The sequence below is a fragment of the Macaca fascicularis genome, chromosome 1 (genome assembly GCF_037993035.2).
Source record: "Macaca fascicularis isolate 582-1 chromosome 1, T2T-MFA8v1.1".
In the NCBI taxonomy this organism is placed as follows: Eukaryota; Metazoa; Chordata; class Mammalia; order Primates; family Cercopithecidae; genus Macaca; species Macaca fascicularis.
The window spans coordinates 41753029-41775332 of NC_088375.1; positions in this window are offsets into that span (position 1 = coordinate 41753029).

The following is a 22304-nucleotide window of genomic DNA, read 5'->3' on the forward strand; positions in this document are numbered from 1 at the left end:
AGGCTGTCTGGAATGACTTGCTCAAAGTCACTGAACACCTTGGTGGCCCAGTTAAGATATATACTGAAAGCTGCTAATGACAGTGTCTGTCCTCCAACCACCAGTCTGGGCCGATGGGTATCTGTTTTGTTATTCTCAAAATGTTATCTATTTTGCTTTTCTCTTTGGCTCCCTTGACAGCCCCTAACCAATGTTTTCTCTTTGGCTCCCTTGACAGCCCCTAACCAATGTTTTCTTATCTAATTACATTCCATGTAATCTGCTCCTGCAGATTTGCCTTCATTGTTGCCAGCATTTACAGCCTTTTCCACACATTTCCTAGAAAATGCGCATGTCCTGATGTTAGGTAAATGTTGTCATAGGTAGGAGAGCTCTCTGGTGTGTTGATCTATACTCCCCATACCACTACTAGTTCTTCAAAAGGAAGCAGCCCAGAGGCCAGAGGCTGAAGAAACCACTTCATCTTTAGAGTTGGTTTTCACTTGCTCAGCACCATGGAGTGTTCAGAGACCAGGATGTCACGGCAGCCTCATGGTTGCGTATTCCAGGTGCCTGGCCTGGATGGGCATAGGAGCAAGAGCTAACGGGCAGGTGTGGGGATGGGAGTGGAAGAAGGAGTTTTCATACAGGGAAGATCAAGGGACGTAAGTTCTATTCTGCAGTGAACATTGTATAGGGTATTAGACAAAGCATGTACCTTGTCTGTGTTTTAGTTTCTTCCTTGGTATAGTGAAGAGGATAATGATTTTAAATTGCTTGCCTTATCAGTAAGTACAAAATATGTTTTTAAGGTTTTGGATATCCAGGTAAGTGCTGGCATATGATTAGAATGGATTTAAGCCTTTGTGCTCTGGCTATGCCTCTTAATAACCCTGAGATCTTGGCCAAATTACCTGAGTCCATCAATCTCCAGTTCCTTCAACCAGAACAAGGAGAATAAAAACTAGTACCTACCTCATAGCATTCTTGTAAGGTTTAAATGAGTCACTGTTTATAAAGCACTTAGTGTATGCCTGCATTTCTCTAGTGCCTCAGTACAGTCCTCATAGTCAGAGCAAAGATGACCCAGCTTAACGGTCTAGGGTTTTGGGACTAGTGTATTGATTTCCTCATGGCATTAGACAAGCTGACCTAAAATTTTATATGGAAGAGCAATGGACAAAGGCAGGGTTGGAAAAGAACAAAGTGGAGACTTACCTCACCAGGCATCAAGACTTTTTATAGTGTTTGTATTAGGGTTCCCCAGAGAAATAGAACCAACAAGATATATCAAGATATATGGAAAGGGATTTATTATGAGGAATTGGCTTATGGGGTTATGAAGGCTGAGAAGTCCCATAATCTATTGCCCACAAGCTGGGAGCCCAGGGAAGCTGGCGGTGTAGCTCCAGTCCAAATCTGAAGGCCTGAGACCCAGGAATGCAGATGTCCAAGGGCAGGACAAGATGGAGGTGCCAGCTCAGCAGAGCAAATTTGTCCTTTCTCTGTGTTTTTGGTCTATTCAGGCCCTCAACAGATTGGATGAGGCCCCCTGACATAGGTGAGGGCAATCTTGTTTACTTGGTCTACTGATTCAAATGTTAATCTCTTCAGGAAATCTTCCCAGGCACACTCAGAAATAATGTTTTACCACCTATCTGGCCATTCCTTAGCCCAGTCAAGGTGATTCATAAAGTTAACCATCACATAGTTTCAGCAATCAAGGCGGATGGTACCAATGTAGGAATAGAAAAATAGACAAATAGACTTGGTTATCCATATGGAGAAGACTTGAAACACATTACACACACACAAAATCAACTCCAGGTGCATTAAATTTAATACACTATGTGAAAAGCAAAAATATACTTTAGAAAAAAATATATAGGAAAGTATCTTGGACTTAAGGGCTAGGAAAAGATTCCTTAGATAACATAAAAAAAACAAAAACCATAAAGGAAAATTGTGACAAATCTGATTGCATGAAAGTTATGTTTAAAATTTCTTTTTAATGAAAGACACCATAAACAAAGATTAAAGGTAAGCCCAAGACTAGGAGAAAGGATAGGAAATACAAATACTTGATAGAGCCCTAGAATCTGGATTTTAAAGAAAACAACTCAATAATGAAAAAAAAGAAAATAGGCAAAACATAGTTAATGTTTAATAGTTGTTAATTGTCAGTAAATACATGAAAAGATGCTCAAGGTCCCCAGTAACTAATAAACTACAATTACAACCACAATAAAACACCATTACTCACTCATAAAGTTAACTGAGAATTGAAAAGTATAAGCAAGAATCTAGATAGGTGAGAATTCTTCCACATTACTTTGAACCTACTTATAATCACTTTGAGCCAGAGATTCCACCCCTGGGCATATAATCTCATGAAACTCTGTCACATCTGCAGAGAAGGTGTATAGAAGAATGTTGACTACAACATTATTAGTAATAGAACAAAACCAGGAAATTAACTGACCATAAAAAGTAGACAAATAAGCTGTGCTATAGTCATATCATGAAATTTTGTGTAAGAACTGAAATGAATGAATGAATTACATGTATCATTAACATGGGTAAATCTCAAAAACAACGAATTTAAAAAAAACAAATTACAGAAAAATAGGTATAATAGGACACCTTTTGTATAAAGTTTAAAAGCATATAAAACAGTCTATTTGTTATTTATGGATTCACACATAAGACACATATGTGAAGATTAGTATAAAGCATGAATAGGAATGGTAAACATAAAATTTAACATGATGGTTACCTGTAGGGTGGCTTAGAGGAGCAGCATATAGGAGGCTTCAATTATGTTACAATGTTTTGTTATTTTACAAAATCTAAAGCAAATACATCAAAATGTTAAGATTCAATAAAGTTAGATGGTGGGCAGACAAGTGTTTATGTTATTTTCTCTCACGCTGTATGTATTTACATAATTTTGTAATCCATTTTAAAAGATTCTAAATTGTCCTTTACTTCCAATACAAAGAAAGATGAAAGTATAACTATATGCTGTTAAAGTACTGATGTATGGCCTGCCACCCTCTTTCAACAGCCCTGGACAACTATTCCTAGTACTTAGCACAGTGCCTGGCCCCAGAAGAGTAGAACGGAAAGAATGAAAGAATGAATGGACTTGTCCCTGGAAATAGAGGTGCAGCCACATATACGCTGTGCCCTTTATATCATTAAATCACAATTTAGGAGTCATTTCCTTCCCATCCATCTCACTCAGCCTGAGTTGCCATCCAGTGTAATAATTCAGGGTAATTGTACTTAGGGACGATTGCTTGTGGGACAGCAAGGAGTTGCAATTCAGCCCTGACTGTGCTCTGAATTCATTAGTGTTTTTCCAGCTTCGTGTCCTGCTCAAAAGAATGATCCTCTCTCCAAGCAGGGCATCGCTGTCTTTCTCATATTTAGCAATAACAACCAAAAACAAACCCAAGGAAATAAAATCACCAGGGAGGCTTTCCTCTTTAATTAAGGTGTTCTAATGAGTCACAGTCTCACCATGCATGGGACTCAATTCTCCTTTATAAATAGGGGATTGTGAATATGGGGTGTGTTTTCTTTTGCAGCCCTGTTGCTATTTCTCCTTCGTTTCCCTCTCCTGGTGGTGTTGTTTCTCTCTGTACACATGTGTGCACATATGTGAAATCGATGACATAAAGAGGATCCAAATCTCTTCACCTAGTCAACTTGAAGTTGTAAGATTCCTTGAGTGTCACTGAGAAATGTAATAGGGACTGGGTGGCTTGGCTGGTAGCTTACATGGTGCCAATGATGGTAAAGTCATAGGTACCATTCCCCAAAAGCCAGAATGATTTCCTCTGTTCTGCTGACACAAACAACATCACAAATCTTGGCATATATATCATTGGTTACATGGTTGATCAGACAAGGCAGGGAGGAATGAATCGTGTCAAATGCACCACCACCACCACTGAAACTCAAACCTGCCCTCACGCTGGTGATTTTGTGGATTCTTTTAAGAGGAATGGTGAGTGTCTTCTAAGAGTAAGAAGGGTTAGTAGTGTTCCAGCTTACCCACAAAATGTGAAACTGAGAAAGCCAACTGGGGCGACTTCCATCCTTATTGCTAAAGAGTAGGAAATAGAGACTTGGTCATTCTCACTGTCATTTTTGTGATTTTTCCGAACCTGAGGTATATAATGAGGAAAAATGAGTCAAATTCAAGCAAAAAGAAATTTGGGCAGAATCTCTGGAGGGAAAAATAATCATGGTGAAATCCATTAGACTATGTAATAGTCATCCCCAAGGGAGATGACGTAAACCTCATAGTTGCAGTCATTTAAATTTAGACTGAACCATGCATTTGTGAGCAGACCCCAGGGAACAATCCTGCATTGAACAGGGGATGGGGAAGGCGATAGGCCAGATGACCTAATAGATCTCCTCTAACTTAATTTCTAGGGTTGTGGGATCCTAATTAAAATGAACTATATTGCCTGTTATGAACCCTCCATGTTAATATTCTGTAAGGTCTCCAGGCAAGTCAAAGGGGTTTTTGCTTTTTCTTATTTCTTTTGAGCCAGAGCCCACAAGCTGCCTTAAGCACCTAGCTGCTGTCCATGCACTTCTTATAGCTGACAAAACTTGATTTTAAAAAAAAGTTTTTAAAGAAAATTACAGCACGTATTATGAACTAACATTTTATACAAAGTAATTCAGTGGAATGAGAGAAGTATGCTTTGATATTCTTTGACCTGTGATGTGATAATAAATATTCTTCTGGTTAATAATACGATGGTGAGCCAGCCCTGTGATGGCTGCAGTTGTCACCATATAACACACAGGACTCAAATCTGCTTCCTCACATCCAGGGCTGACTTTTCCATTTAGCTTTAATGATGTTTCAAAGGGAATATCGACACTGGAAAAATCTTAGAGAGGTTCTACCAATCACAGACGAGCACAATTATCCACTAATGCGGGCCTCTTTTCCTTGACTTCCTCTAGATGTGGGACTCCACTAAGAAGTCTCAGGCAGGGCCACTGGTGAGCTGGCCAGAGCTGCTCTGAGAACCACCAGTGAAGGGCAGAGGGCACTTTAGCCCCTGTAGTAGCAGTTTAGGGCAGGTGGAAGTGGTAGCAGTTTAGGGCAGGTAGAAGAGACATGTGGTTCAATCACCCCATGTGGCATTTCAGGTGGGCTGCATGGAGCAATTGAGTCTTATCAACTTGTGTCTTATCTAGCAATTGAATGCCATTGCTAGATAAGAGGAGAGTGGTGACCTCCAACTGGTGAGTTATTTTATCAGTCTTGTCCCATCCCAAGGATCCCCAAAAGGTTCTTGACAAGCCACAGAACTCTGCCAGCAGGAAGTAGACACTGGCGTGCATCAGAGAATATCAAGCTGTACCTATTTTACATTTAAAAATTGGATTCTAATTAGCCTGCAGGGAGTTTCCATGGAAATTGGAGATACCACTTTGCAACAGTATAAGATCACAGCATCAAGTAGACCGGAAAAGTGGAAAATCTCTATTCTTTTAGGAATCAGCTGGAGTCACCTCTCTATGAAATTGTCCCTGACTCAGGCAGATCCCAGGTGTTCCCAGTTCCATTATAGGATTTCTAGTATGTAATTGTCAGTGTACATATCTACATCCCACAGACGGGGGAGACACTGTCATTCTATCTGTTTTTCTCCGGAATATAGCTCAATTCCTGATACAGAAGACACTTTAAAAAAAAATTGTTCGATTATTACAGTGATGTCTTAGAATATTGGTTTCTTCATCTATAAGATGGCATAATAATACTAATTCAGTTGGCTATTCTGAGGATTAAATGTCAGGACAAATAAGTACTTATGACAGTGCCTAGCTCTTAAATAATGTGTGGTTCCTTTCCCCGCTTGTGTGGTATGAGAGGATTATTTTTGGTTTTGATAGGTATCAGGCAAAAAGGGTTTTTTAAAACAGCAAATAAATCAGAATATTCCACACTTGTGGTCTGAATTTTGTGTTGCAGTTTTATTGGGTTTCTAGACTAGGCCAGCATTTTATATTCTATAAGCATGGTATAGGTTATATCATCTCCAGCCCGAAATCTAGGACATTAAACCTTTTCCTCATGGCTCACTTTGCTAGAAATATGTTCTTAATAAATGAGATTTCTGAGATGTTTAGACTGGATTCTATTACAGACATTCATGAAATAAACTTGGAGAATGAGTAACTATCATCAGTGATGATAAAAATGAGCCTGGAAAGATGGCCCTGTGTGTTGATTCTGATGAGAATTTTACCTTTATTGGACACCAGAATATTTCCAGGTCTTCCCTGAAAACTCCCCTAGAGATGTCTTAACTCTTCTTTGATGGTTAATATTAAGTGTCAACTTGATTGGATTGAAGGATGTAAAGTATTGTTCCGGGGTGTGTCTGTGAGGGTGTTGCCAAAGGAGATGAACGTTTGAGGTAGTGGACTGGGAGAGGCAGACCCACCCTCAGTGTGGGTGGGCACCATCTAATCAGCTGCCAGCATGGCTAGAATAAAGCAGACTTGCTGAGTCTTCCGCCTATCTTCTTTCTCCCATGCTGGATGCTTCCTGCCCTCAAACATCAAACTCCAAGTTCTTCAGCTTTTGGACTCTTGGACTTACACCAGTGGTTTGCCAGGGACTCTCAGGCCTTCGGCCACAGACTGAAAGCTGCACTGTCAGCTTCCCTGCCTTTGAGGTTTTGGGACTCAAACTGGCTTCATTGCTCCTCAGCTTGCAGATGGCCTATTGTGGGACTTCACCTTGTGATCATGTGAGTCAGTACTCCTTAATAAACTCCCCTTCATATATACATCTATCCTATTAGTTCTGTACCTCTAGAGAACCCAGACTAATACATTTTATTTTTACAAACAGTAAGTGCCTATAGAACGACTTTTCAAGGAGGTTTATGCAATCAAACCACACTAGAGTGTAATGCTGGGTTTGCAGGGCCACCATGGAACTGGCTGACAGAAACTCACATATAGAATAGCCTGCTACCAACCAAAGCCAGATTTCATCTTTCCCCACCAGCAGAATCTACCTCTTCGAAATCCACCCACATCATTGCATGGTCTGCAGGTAGGCTTTTCGGCTTCCTCTGATGGTCATACCAGGCACTGGGCCTATAAAAAGCAAAGTGGAGGCTGAGAGCAGGCAGGGCCAAACACTAAAGGTGTTTCTGAGGCCTGTTCTCCCTGTGTATGGTGAGCACAGCATCTGGCAATGAATTGGGCTCTCCCACCCAAGCCCCATGCCCACTCTGGCCCCTCACCCCCAGCCTTGGTGCCCTGGGTTCACTAGTTCTTCCGCGGCCTCGACTCCCAACTGTGTGAAACCTACCTTGTCTTGGAGTCGGTGAACTACTTACCTTCTCTATTTCATGCTTTTAATTCCTGTTGACTCCTGACTTACAATCATGTATTCTTACTGGAATTGCCTCCGTGAAGGGCAGAAATTCCCCCTGTCCTGCTCTTTTGCCCCCTCTGCCCTCTGCTGGCCATCGATACATACTGCGGTCAACCCTGAAAAGCCATTTTCCCCAATAGAATGTACCGAAGCTGTTTGCTCTTTCCTAATTCACATGCTTTCTTTTTCTTCTTCTTTTCAAAATTTTGGTTGCATTGCCTCAGAGTTTCTCAAAGCAACACGGAAACACCCTTTCTCTTTCCATGTCCCCAGTGACCATGTCATGGATCTGCCGTAAAGCATCTCTTACAGTAGCGGTCCCCAACCTTTTTGGCACCAGGGACTGGTTTCATGCAAGACAGTTTTTCCATGGACCAGCGGGGCGTGGGGATGGTTTCAGGATGATTCAAGCCCATTACATGTATCGTGTGCGTTATTTCTATTGTTATTACATTATAATATGTAATGAAATAATTATACAACTCACTATAATGCAGAATCAGTGGGAGCCCCCGGCTTGTTTTCCTGCAACTAGACGGTCCCATCTGGGGGGTGGTAGGAGACAGTGACACATTTCCAGGCATTAGATTGTCATAAAGAACATGCCATTAATCTACAGCATCAGTGTAATGCTGTAGAATGGTTCAGAATCTTAGCCACCGAGATCCCTCACGCGTGCAGTTCACAGTATGGTTCATGCTCCTATGAGGGCCTAATGCCGCCGCTGATCTGACAGGAGGTGGAGCTCAGGCGGTCGTGCTGGCTGGCCCACACTCACCTCCTGCTATGCAGCCTGGTGCATAGCAGATAACAGATACCAGTCTGTGGTCCTGGGGGTTGGGGACCCCCGTCTTACAGCATCCAGCGGGGCCAGGCACTTGGTTAAGTAGATCCTGGATGACTGAGACGTGACATTGCTGAAATGGCTGTGGAGCACTGTTTGGAGTTTGTGGGGGTGGGGTTTGTAAACTAGAGAACTTTATGTTAGAGTTCCTTAACCTCAGCATTATTGACATCTGGGGCTAGATAATTATTTGTTGTCCCAGTCTCTCCTCCATGGTGGAGGATGTTTTGCAGCACCTCTGGCCTCTTCCACACACCAGTAACACCTTCCCCAAGTTTGCTGTCCTCACAGACAACCAAAAATGTCTTTACTCACTCCCAAATGTCCTGGGGGGCAAAATCACTCACTGTGGAAAACCATGGCATTAGAGTGATGGAGTAGAAAGCTCGCTCTACTCAGAAGGACTTCTAAGTGCCAGAAGGTGCAGGTCTGCTCTCTGGGGCCACTCAGTGCTTTGAAGGACACCCTGATTTATTTTGGAGATGGACACTTAACTGCTGAATACACTGGCATGGGTGGGTGATCCCATCAAGAGTTTTTCTCAAAGGTTTTCAATGACTCCTCCTGTGTTCTCCGGCCTATCCTACTCCATCTCTCAATTCTGCTAGGCTTGAGTTCCAGTGTCAGAGTCTTTCTGAGCCTCTCTTCTCAGTCTTAGCCTCCCCTCCTTCCCTCTCTCTCTACCCACCTTCTGGCCATCTGGGCAGCTTCGGCTTCATCCTGCTTCCCCAGCACTGCTCCTCCATCAACCATTTGTTCTTCCATAAGATTTGTTAAAAGAATCTTCTCTGAAGGCAGTTCTCCCCTTTCTACATCATCATGGGTTTGTACGCAGTTTTCTTCCATTACAGTCACTGATTGTAATCAATTCTCTTTCCCCCAGGCCTCTGTCTCCTCTCTCTCGGGAAGGAGAGAGAGAAGTTAACCACACGGAGCTGATCAGCCTCTTTACCCAGAAGGAGCTGATTGGCCATCTTTAGGCAGATGGCCTAAATTCCAGCTGCACCCAGATTCCCCTTCTGTCTCCCTCACCACCCTGGGCTTACTTCTCCAGACCATGTGACAGTCTGTGCTAAGATTGTTTATCTCTTGTCTGGCTTCTTGAATGGACTATAAGCTCCTTGAATGCAGGCATTGTGTCTTCTCACTCGCAACATCTCCAGTGTTGAGGACAGAAGTGCCCACAGTGCGTAGGATGTACTCAATAAAGGAGTATTGAATGCCTTGGAAATAAGGCCTTAATTTAAATTCAGCGGGAAGAGATTTTTCTTGAACTTTAAGAAGACTTGGGGACAAAAGAATTTTGAACTTTTTTTTATGTGTCTCTCCTCAAAGAGCATAGCTCTGCCTTAATTCGTCTGAATCTGACATTGAGCTTCTGGAGTTTACTAGACTCTTATGCTGGGAAGCTCTTGGTCCATTTTTGATCCACTACATTCTGCAGTGAGATGAAGCCCATTCCTCTGACCTCCCACTTGGTGTGCCATGGTGATAAGCCCATAACACTGATGCTGTAGATTAATGGCATGCCCTCGCTTATGAACACCTTTTCCCCATGGTGACTAATGGCATTTTGATGGTGTCCCCTTAGACAGCTGCCTAAATACAAAGCAGTATGAGCTAAAAGAGTAAATTGGAAATATCAGTCGTTTTGTGTAATCATTCCATAATGTTATCTGGGAGCCCAGCCTAGCTTTATGGAAATAGAATTCAGAAGAATCAGACAAGATTTTTCCTACAGCACTTTTATATTTGCAAAGCCATCATCATTGTCAGCTTCAATTAATATTTATTTCTGTGTATCACACCTCATGTTATTAACTCTTCTCCAGGACTATAAACAAAATCCAGAACTGTTATTTTACAATAGAGGAAGCAGAGATATATACAGAGGTTTGACAGCTTGCTTAAGGCTGGCTACAGGATAAATTCAGAGTCAAGTTGAGACCAGGAGGCACAGATCTTTATCCCCCTGAGAAGGGCTGCTGCTCTAGGGTCAGCTTTGGGACATATGCCTCACCTTTGTACGCCCATCAGACAAAGTGAGCCAGCCACCCGGTAGCTATGCCTGGACACGGTACGAAGCACGCTTTTGAAATGAAGAGGCAGCCATCTCATTTTCCAGGCATATGTCACATCTCACTGAAGGGAGAGACCCATAGCTGCCTGGATTGTCCGCTGGGGCATGTCACAGTCTAGAGACATATGAAAGACAAAAAAGCTCACTTGTCATCTGCCTTTCAGTCTAGGAGAGACAGCCCGAGACTGCTGCCGCGGTGGCTGTGAGACGCTGTGTCACATATTAATTAGGAGGAGCATATGTAGCATTTCTAAGCCAGGGGCCATTTGTGGCAGCAGCAGCCACGCAGGAGGCAGGCAGTGCAGCTAATAGCTAAAAGGAGGGTTTAGGATGCAGGTTCTCGGCTCAGACAACGGGGATGAACCCGTAAGAGAATGTTGCGGCCTTCCAGGCCCCGCTCCTTCCGCCCCGCAGGTGCAGTCACTTGCAGCCCTGGGTTCCCTCCCAGCCACAAGCTTCCTGGACCCAGCGAAAGTTCTCATCCCCTGCTCTGTAGCCCTTAAGACGGGCGGGAGGATTGGAAAAGCGGAGCCGATGGTGGGAGGCAGGCCTCCACAGAGATCGATTTGAAGGCAGAAGGTGAACTCATCATACCTCTTTAGGGAAGAAGCAGTAACGTGGCCTTTTCGCTCAATAAAACCTAGGCAAGGCCAAGGGAAAGGATAGCGCGCCCCATGCGGAGAGCAAGCGCGCGTGCGCAGAGTAGCCCGGTCCAACACTCATCTGGAAATGCGGCTGGGCCAGGGTACAAACCACAGCCTCTCTTCCCCCGCCCCTGCCACCCCCTTCCCTCCTCCGACGTGACTTTCTGTGAGTGTGTGTGAGGAGAGACTTACCCAAGGTCAGGGACAGAAGTCAGAAGATCCCGATGGTTGCCTGCCCCTTACTAACTCTGTAGCCTTAGGTAAGTTCCTTAATCATTTTGAACCTCTGAGTCCTCGTTAAAATGAGAATGAGAATATACATCTTACCTATAAGGCATGGTCCAATGAACTATGAGTACTGTATAGAGAAGCATGCTCCACAAATATGAATGACAATGGTGATTTTCATATTCAATTTTGTCAGCTATACCCTTAAAGTCACACACTAAAGTTAGATACAAAACCCTTAGCCAGGCATGGTGGCTCATGCCTGTAATCCCAGCACTTTGGGAGACCAAAGTGGGACGATCATTTGAGGCCAGGAGTTCAAAACCAGCCTGGGCAACATTGTGAGACCTCATCTCCACCAAAAACATGCAAAAATTAGCCAGGCATGGTAGCACACGCCTGTAGTCCCAGCTACTCGGAAGGCTAAGGTAGGAGGATCACTTGAGCCTGGAGGTCAAGAGGCTGCAGTGAGCCATGAGTGCACTACTGCACCCCAGCCTGGGTGACAGAGGGGGACTCTTGTAGAAAACAAAAGCAAAAACAAAAACGAAAACAGAACCCATTAGGTACCCAAGGCACTGTGATGATACATAACTCTCATAATTTTGAGGATATGCTGCCCTTCTTGTGTTATTGTGCCCAGTCAGGTGAAGGGACTGGGATGAGCCAGTCCATCACCTCAGTAGACCTTTCTTCTTCTGTTTTTTCTTTTCTTTTCTTCTTCTTTTTTTTTTTTTCTTTGAAAGAGTTTCACTGTGTCACCCAGGCTGGAGTGCAGTGGTGCAATCTCGGCTCACCGCAACCTCTGCCTCCCGAGTTCAAGTGATTCTCCTGCCTCAGCCTCCTGAGTAGCTGGGACTACAGGAATGCACCACCATGCCTGGCTAATTTTTTTGTATTTTTAGTAGAGATGGGGTTTCACAGTGTTGGTCAAGCTGGTCTCGAACTCCTGACCTCAAATGATCCGCCCGGCTAGGCCTCCTAAAAGGCTGGGATTACAGGTGTGAGCCACCGCACCTGGCCAGGCCTTTCTTAAGTACCTGTAGTGTTTTTACCACTGGGCTAGACCTTGTAGAGGATACAAGAACAGACTGAATACAATCTCGGCCCCTAGAGAATGAGCCATCTAGAAACAAACAAACAATAAAAGAAGACAAGGGGAGGAAATAGAGCATTCTCCAGTCCAGTTGTTTTCAACCTTTTGGAAATGCCGTGTCCTCTTAGGCAGCCGAATGTCTAGAAAGTACAGTTTTTATTGATCTGCAGTTCTGTTTCTCAAACACTACTCTGTTTTCTTCTCAATGGAGATAAGGCACAACCGCATGCTTCAGATTTCTTTTTAGATCAAGGGATCTCCCACCCTCTTATTCAAAATTCTCTGTGAATGCTGCTTCTTTACATCTTGAAGTTGAATAGAACAAGCCCTTTTTCTTCCTTGGGCCTATGGTCTGCATGCTGGTGACAGCCCATTGCTCTTGACTATCCTCACCAGGCCCCTTAAGTCAATGTCCTGCAGCACAGGATGGGCACTTTCCCCATTCTCCCTCAAAGGTGGCCTGATAGTTCCCTGTCCCTATTAAAAACTTTTGGCCTGGCCGGGCGCGGTGGCTCAAGCCTGTAATCCCAGCACTTTGGGAGGCCGAGACGGGCGGATCACGAGGTCAGGAGATCGAGACCATTCTGGCTAACACAGCGAAACCCCGTCTCTACTAAAAAATGCAAAAAACTAGCCGGGCGAGGTGGCGGGCGCCTGTGGTCCCAGCTACTCGGGAGGCTGAGGCAGGAGAATGGCGGGAACCTGGGAAGCGGAGCTTGCAGTGAGCTGAGATCTGGCCACTGCACTCCAGACTGGGCGACAGAGCGAGACTCCGTCTCAAAAAGAAAAAAAAAAGAAACAAAAACAAAAAAAAACAAAAAAACTTTTGGCCTACAAAAACGCAGAAACCAATTCAAGATTTACATAACAGTTCAAGACAACAGAATATTGGTCACAAGGCAGTACACAATGAGTTGCCAAATGAACTACATAGCCCTGTTGCTACAGGAGCGGAGCTTCCTCAGATCCTTTCTGGAAGTAAGCAGATCATGCACCGTGCGCCAGCCGAAATGAACAAGCTGGCTGAGGGGAAGGAGATCTGGGCAGACAGAGGAAATCTAAGGAATTTGTCTCTGAATGACCAACTGTACCATACAGGAAACACTGGGCCATCAAAGGACGTCATCACCTTAATAAGTCAAACATAGTTAAATATTGATCATTTCAACTTAAATATTTGAGGATTTGGTAAATATTTTTAATATTTACTTGAAAAGTTTATGTGGCTTTTTATTTTGATTTGAAGATAAATCTAGAGCATAGTTTTTATATCTTCTTTGGCCATTAGAACTGATAGCATCTTTCCTATGTACCTTAGACTCTAGAGAAATTGTCACATTTCAAACTCATAAACACTTGTGAATTGGGTATTTTTAATTTTTATACAGAAAATGGAGGCTTAAAAAGGTGAATTTTCCCAAAGTTATGCAGCTTGTAACTGCATAACTCAAACCTCAGCAAATAGGTCAAACCTCAGCAAATAGGTCAGATTCCCTGTTTATAGTTGATATTCAAGAAATATTTATTGAATCAACCTAAGTGCACACATTCAAAGGTTCAGTCACTACATCTTCATCCAAAACACGTGTGATTCTCACTTATGTATACATATCACTCATGCATTTCATCCACCACTTTTTCCTTTCGTTTACCCAGTTACTGGATATCTCTGAACCTCATTTTCTCTTTCATTAAACAAATATTTAGTGAGCATGTACTATGGCCCCTTTTGGTAGCTCTTTCTGCTTATCATGTCTTTATTCAAATTTTTTAAAGTATGTGTATATGTATATATGACACACACATACTCAACACTCATTGTGTGCCTGCCTCTGCACCCTGAAGGGATGAATGAGTGATACTTCCTGCTTTCTATGAGCTCAGATCTAAACAGAGGAAATAAACTATAAACCTAAGCAAGACCCTGCCTAATGTTGTGAGCTAAAGCAAAATAATAGAGGAATATATGAGGTATGTAAAGTAAGATATAGGGAGAAAGTATTCAGTTAAGGGAAGCTCACAGAGAGCTCACAGTGAGCTAAGCTGGGCAGCCCTATAACCCCAGGATACGATTCCGGACATGTAGTAGGCATTCAATACCTTTTTAATAAACAGAATCACATTGATTAAACTGAAAATTTCAGTAGGATAAAGAGGAGTTTTCAAGATAGATGAGAATTAGGAAAATCTTCCAAGCCAACAAAATTTTAAAAATCACAGAGGTATGAAACACTATGGCAGGCTGAGGACCTCAGGAAGCTTAGCATGGTGATGGCGTAAATTTGGAGAGGGACATGATGTGGCTGCAGAGTTTATACATCTCAATGGGTTTTTTTCTCTGCTGGGCAGTGGGGTGGCCTCAAGGAGCCTAAACAGAAGAGCATAGCATCAGATTTGTAGGATGTGTGGTTGGCACATAAGTCTTAGCAAAAGAGGTGGAAGGAGACGAATGTGCTGAATGAGACATTCCGTGCCAATCCAGGGCAAGGAGCAGAATCAGAGTAGGGTTGCAAGGGGCAGAAATGCAGGCCATGCAGCGGACTAGGAAGGGAACACGTCCTTCTAGGACCACCAGCCTGACCTGCTGTGCATGGGGACTGCTCTTCTCTTTCTCTCTCTCTCTTTCTTTTCTTTCTTTCTTTCTTTCTTTCTTTCTTTCTTTCTTTCTTTCTTTCTTTCTTTCTTTCTTTCTTTCTTTCTTTCTTTCTCTTTCTCTCTCTCTCTCTCTCTCTCTCTCTTTCTCTCTCTCTCTCATGGGGACTGCTCTTCTCTTTCTCTCTCTTTCTTTCTTTTTCTTTCTCTCTCTCTCTCTTTCTCTCTCTCTGTCTCTCATGGGGACTGCTCTTCTCTTTCTCTCTCTCTCTCTCTTTCTTTTTCTTTCTCTCTCTCTCTCTTTCTCTCTCTCTCTCTCTCTCTCTCTCTCTCTCTCTCTCTCTCTTTCTTTCACAGAGGCTCACCCTGTTGCCTAGGCTGGAGTGCAATGGCACGATCTCAGCTCACCGCAACCTCCACCTCTCAGATTCAAACAATTCTCCTGCCCCAGCTTCCCGAGTAGCTGGGATTACAGGCACGTGCCACCATGCCTGGCTATTTTTTTTTTTTTTTTGTATCTTTAGTAGAGATGGGGTTTCACCATGTTGGCCAGGCTGGTCTCGAACTCCTGACGTCATGATCCGCCCACCTCGACCCCCCAAAGTGCTGGGATGACAGGTGTGAGCCACTGCGCCCGGCCTGCTCTTTATTTCTTTAGGACTGCTCTTTATTTCTTTTTTCAGTTATTTAAATTTATATCCCACTTTCTAAATTTGAGATGGTTTTCAAAAGATGAAATACATATTATGAATTTATTAAAATAGAAATCGATTTTTTAAAAAATAGAGAAATCAATATTCTAAAACCATACACTAGGCCGGTATCACTACTGTTAACGAGCATTAAGTTTGATTTAAGCTTTTAAACTGCCAAAGAAAAAAACACATAGCACAGAGTTATTTAGTCCTCATTATTTTTTGAGAGAGACAACTTTTTTCCTGGTACTAAGGAATTTCCAAAGTTGGGCCCTAGTGAAGGCGCTAATATCAACACTCTACCCCCATCATTTCATTCCGATCTGTCCTCGAATGTCTCCTCTGAGAGTTCTTGCCTGACTGCCATTTCTACAACAGCACTCATTCTCAAGAGCTCGAGGAAATATGAGCCCTGATTCCACACTTCCCTGTACCCACTTTCTCTGGATTACATTTTCAGATGATATGCTCAGTTCTAGTCAGAAATGGGTATGAGCAATAGCACATGGAGAATCTTTCCACATTTTCTGAAAAACTGATGTTGAAGACATTGTCCATTGTTTAGCAAATACTGAAGACCCACGCTGAGCAGAATCCAGTCTCAGGAAAAGATCATACAGCAGGGACTCAATAGACAAAGTTATGGCCCTTGTAAGCCTATATGTTTGTGGGAGGACAGGCAATACGCAAATAAATATATGAAGTAGTGATAGGTGCTGGGAAGAAAAATAAAGCAGTGTAAACTGTCCTCTTTCAGATGGTGTGCTCAGAATGCCTCCTTTCCATAGCTCAACTTTCATCTCACACCTTTTATCTGGCTACATCACCTTTTCCTTAGCAACAGAACAGAGAACAAACATTACAGAACCAAATACCTTCACCAAGTTGACCACTAATGATGGCAGGAAAATGTTCTGCTACTATTTGAGGCCAGAGGCTTATGCCAAATTGTTCATCACAAAAATAAGTCTGCTCAGCCAGGTCATTTCAGTGGTAAATCTAATTCGAAACTAAGCTGCTGAATCCAAGGTCTTTCTGAATTCCCTTGCAGAGCTCCAGAATAGCTGCCATTTTTGTAGCATATATATATTACCTCAGTGATAATATATCTCAGTGATCTCAGTTCACTGCAACCTCCGCCTCCTAGGTTCAAGCGATTCTCCTGTCTCAGCCTCCGAGTAAGTTCTGTAGTAGCCCAGCTTTTTTTTTTTTTTTTTTTTTATTATTATTATATTTTTAGTAGAGACAGGGTTTCACCATGTTGGCCAGGCTGGTCTCAAACTCCTGACCTCAAATGATCCACCTGCCTTGGCCTCCCAAAGTGCTGGGATTATAGGCATGAGCCACCATACCCGGCCTTATCCAGCTTTTATACGGGCCATGCCCTCAACATTTATTAGCTCACCGAATGAGATTCCTAGTAGCCACATGCTATGGACTGAATTGTGTCCCTTCCAAATTCATATGTCAAAGCCCTAACCCCCATTGTGATGGCATTTGGAAATGGGGTCTTTTGGGGTAATTAGGTTTTGATGAAGTCATGATGGGATTGAGGGGTGTTCCTCATGATAAGAATACTGTTCTTGGCCGGGCGCGGTGGCTCAAGCCTGTAATCCCAGCACTTTGGGAGGCCGAGACGGGCGGATCACGAGGTCAGGAGATCGAGACCATCCTGGCTAACACGGTGAAACCCCGTCTCTACTAAAAATACAAGAAAATTAGCTGGGCGAGGTGGCGGGCGCCTGTAGTCCCAGCTACTTGGGAGGCTGAGGCAGGAGAATGGTGTGAAACCGGCGGGGCGGAGCTTGCAGTGAGCCGAGATCGCGCCACTGCACTCCAGCCTGGGGCACAGAGCAAGACTCCCTCTCAAAAAAAAAAAAAAAAAAAAAAAAGAATACTGTTCTTTAAGAGGAGATACCAGAGAGCTTGTGCATGTACCCTCTCTCTTTCCACCATGTGAGAACACAGCAAGAAGGCAGCAGTCTGCAAGCCAGGAAGAGAGCCCTCACTAGAACCCAAAGATGTTGGCATCTTGATTTTGGACTTCTAGCATCCAGGACTGTAAGAAAATAAATTTCTGTTGTTTAAGTCACATAGTCTATGGTAGTTTGTTATGGCAGCTCAAGCAGACTTGTTGTAGACAACACACAAGAAAAGAGACAGTAGAGCATATGGTTACAAAGCTGGGCTCTGGAGTCTGACTGCCTGAGTCTATATCCTGACCCCAAGAATTCCTCTCTGGGTGATCTTGGGCAAGTTATTTTACCTCTCTGAGAGTGATCTCCTTGTCTGCAAAGTGAGAATAATAATAGTAAATATCTTGCAGTGTTTTGTGAGGATTAAACTACTTAGCACATGTATGACAATGAGAACATGTGTGACACATAATGCTCAGTAACATTTATTATTATTTTAACTCCAATTTACAGATGAGGTTACTGAGGCTTTGAGAGGCTAAGTAAGTTGCCCAAGGCCATACAGGGAGTAGGTTGCAGTTTCAGAATTTAAACCTAGGCTTCTCTGACTCTATACTCATGCTCCTTCTGTTACCATGAATACAAATTAAAATAATGTTACCTAGATGAGATCTAGCTCCAAATAACAATAGAAAAACAGGAGTCTTCATGAGAAGCTGGGATCATCCATTACAGTGGTGAGTTGCTCAATCAGCCATACTGTATTCATCAAATGCTACTGTGTCCAAGGTCTTCCACTGAATAAACAGTGGTAACTCAAAGCAAATGGGGTTTCTCTTTGTTTGATTTTTCACTTCACTCCTTCAATTGTTTATTTGTATAATATTTACTGAACTTTGGGGGATTCACAGAAATAGTGGAAATGATGCTGCTCTCAGTCTCAAGGAGGAAAGGGCAGAAAACATACAAAGGGAAAATCTGTAGAGGATATGATCTGATGCTCAGGACAGTGGACCCAGTCACAAAAGGACTGGACTGAGATGTAAGATTTGCTTGGTCCAGGGTGGGACTAGTCACACAGAGCTGGCCTAGGCCCTGCAGAAAGTAACTGACATAAATTAGCCAGGGGTTCTCTAAAGCAAAGATTTCAAATTTTAGATTTGGAGGATAAAGTTGTCCTGAATAACATTACCTCTGCTAAGACATTACAAATTCAGTGAATATTTTGGAGGTGAGCTTTTATGTGATGGCTCTGTGTTTGTTGAATTTTTAAAAATCCATTTGTGTTTTCATAGAAATCTGAATTTGACATCCCCATGCTAAAGAATTTCCTCTTTGGTTCAACAAATGTATCAGTCAGGGTTCAGTCTAAAGATGGAAACCACAAAAATATTATTTTAACAGAAAAAATGTAATATAAAGAATAGTTAGCTAGATATAGTTAACTATGTACCTAAAAATATAATAAGAAAACTCTGCCATTTCATGGAGGTAGCACCAGCAGGAAGCAGCTCTGAGGAGAGGGTGCTGGCTGATGCTGGTGTCTGGGGGGCACAATGATGCTGGTTCTGCAAGGGTTGGAGAAATTGCAGACCTGACTCAGCTGCTGATGCAGGAAAGCAAAGAAACATTGCTAGAGTGATGCTCACAGGAACGAGAGGTAGACCAAAAGCCAAAAAGAAGCATGTCTCTTCTTTCTCCTCCAATCTTGCAGCTTCATTCTAGCACTTCCTTTGGCAGAGCCTAACATGGAACCAACTGGCAATACAAATATAAATACAACACAGGAATGAATGTGGCATCTTCTCTCATCTTCAGCATAAAAGGAATGACAGACATGTAAACCGGAAAGCACAATAGGTATATGTCATACCAGAAGACTGTACAGATGTCAGGGCAGTGCTAAAGGAGAAATGATGCTTCTGGTTGGGTGCGGTGGCCCACACCTGTAATCCCAGCATATTGGAAGTCCAAGGTGGGAGAATCGTTTGAAGTCAGGAGTTTGAGACCAAACTGGGCAACATATTGAGACCCTGTACCTAAAAAAAAAAAGAAAGAAAGAAAAGAGAAGAAAATTAAAACTAGCCAGGTTTGGGAGGCTGAGGTAGGAGGATCAGTTGAGCCCAAGAGGTCGAGGCTGCAGTGAGCTATGCTCACGCCACTGCACTCCAGCTCAGGCACAAAATGAGATGCTGTCTCTTAACAAAAATAAAATAAAAGATTCTTCTTCTTACTTATAGTAGCAGCCTGGAAAGACTTCATAGAAAACTCTTGAGCTGAGTCTTCAAAAACAAGCTTTGTTGGTCAGGTAGACACAGTCACCAAGAGCATTCCAGACAAGAAGAGCAGCCTGAACAAAGATATAGAAGAAAGAAGAAGTGGGGTGTGTCCAGAGATCATGAAAATAATTTGACCCGATTGGACTGTGGGGCATAGAAAATGGATGATGTGGAAAGAGGTAAGGTTCTGAGGTAGGCTAGGGCCAGATCATGAATACTCCTCCATGCCAGCTGAGTGGTGAGAACCCTATCCTAGAAGCAGTGAAAGATTTCAGTTAGGGGGTACCATGGACAGAATTGTGTTTTTGAAGGATAACTCCTGGTTTGTGATGGAGAATCATTGCAGGAGAGTAAGGGAGGCCAGTTAGGAGACTGTTATGCTATTCCAGTTGAGCCATGGTTAGGGTTTGACTAGGGGCAGCAGCAGTGGAGATGGGTGGAAGAGGCAGACTGGGGAAATGCTAAGGGAGTAGACATGAGACAAGCAGGGATCAGGGTGGGCAACAGAGGCAGGAGTCTGGGGTTTGGGGCTTAGGTCATGGGATGGATGGTGATGCCATTCTCCAGGAAGGAAGGTTGGCAGAGGCTGGTCTGTAGGTGAAGGAAGAAATAAAAAGGATAAGATCATGACTTAACCTTTGTACGCTGGGCTTAAACTTTCTGAGGGCTGAGAAGATTATTACCTTAAAAGGAGTTGAGTTGATACTGATCTCATCTTTAACAGGACTTGACCGTCCAGATGACATCAACTACTGCCTTCCTAAAAAGGTGTTACTCATTAAGAAGATAGAAACCATTCAGCAATTCCAGGAAAGATCTCTGCAGTCTAACACTTCCAGAAGATGTAGTCATCATTTCCACATTATCATTCTTTCCCTCTGTCCACTTGATAATGTTGAGGCCCGTGTTGGCAATAGGACAGATGACAACAAAGATTGACATGTGGATGGCTTTGTCCTCGTGCTTAATGTCTAATTCCTTAACGTGATTTCTGATCTAAAATATCCTCCAAAGATGTCCAGAAAATTTAAAAATATGTATTTTCTATTGTGCCTGAAGTGAATTCAAATCACAGATAATGATGTTACTGCTATTCTTAAGTTCCTGGGAATGACTGCTGTCACATTTTAGTCAACTAAGGGCTACCGTCATAGTCAGAGTTACTTTTTCTTTCTTTCCTATCTCTTGCATTGAGGTAGCAAGTATAAGTCATAGAAAGCCAACACAATAGAATTGTTCTTTTTAAGTATTTTTAGAAGGTCACCTTAACACTTTGCCTTCTTTTTGTTCATTGAACTTATCCTTTCCTTTACATATAATATCGTTGTTTAAAAGGAAGAAATGAGGGAACAATTTGTGGATATGCAGGGAGTCCACAGATGTCCCAGAATCCACAGGGCACCATCTCTCCTGTCTTTTCCCTCTACCTCTCTGACTTCCTTTCTCACACATTCTCACCCACCCAACCTTTTAGCACTATCTCTGCAAAGTCCAGCTCGAAACCATGGCCGTTCTCCTTCCCCAGCTATCCAAGCTCACAGCAATCCTCTGAGCTCCTGCGATATCAGGACTATAACTCCGTTAGCCTTTAATTGCCAATATTGAATATGAAATATCATCTTTATATGTGCATATCTGTTTCCCTAATAGAGTGTAAGTCTCTGGAGGGCAGAGATCCTCTCATTTACCTCTTTACACACTTTGTGCATGTAGTAACTGGCCCTTGATAAATTACTTCCATGATAAGCTTGACCCTTGTTCTCCCGGGCTAAGCCCTAGAGGTCACCAGATATTTACTTTGTGGCTAATCTCTGGCCTTCCTGCTGTTTACACCTGGGGTCCCGTCTAGCTCTAGAGGATCTTACACAGTACAGAGTCACTGAATAAGCTACTTCCTTTCTTAATCACCTCATTCATTTAATTTATTCCTCCTCGTATTTACTTTGTGGCTAATCTCTGGCCTTCTTGCTGCTTACATCCAGGCCTCCTCCTAGCTCTAAAGGATCTTACCACAGTACAGAGTCACTGAATAAGCTACTTCCTTTCTTAATCACCCCGTTCATCTCATTTATTCCTCCCCAAAGATGAGCCACTCTTTCTAATTTGTATCATATTTATTAACTCTCCATCTTCCAGTAACACAACACACACATCTTGAGGCTACACAAAGTCTTGATAAATGGGATACACTACTACTCTCAGAAGGAAATCAACCACCATGAAAGTAAATGTGCTCATCCCATAGAGACAAATCTTCCTGACTGACTCTCTTTTCGGACTCAGCCCGCCTGCACCCAGGTGAAATAAACAGCCATGTTGCTCACACCAAGCCTGTTTGGTGGTCTCTTCACATGGACGCCCATGATATTTTGGTGCTGTGACTCGGATTAGGGGACCTCCCTTGGGAGATCAATCCCCTGTCCTCCTGCTCTTTGCTCCATGAGAAAGATCCACCTATGACCTTGGGTCCTCAGACCCAACAGCCCAAGGAACATCTCACCAAGTTTAAATCGGAC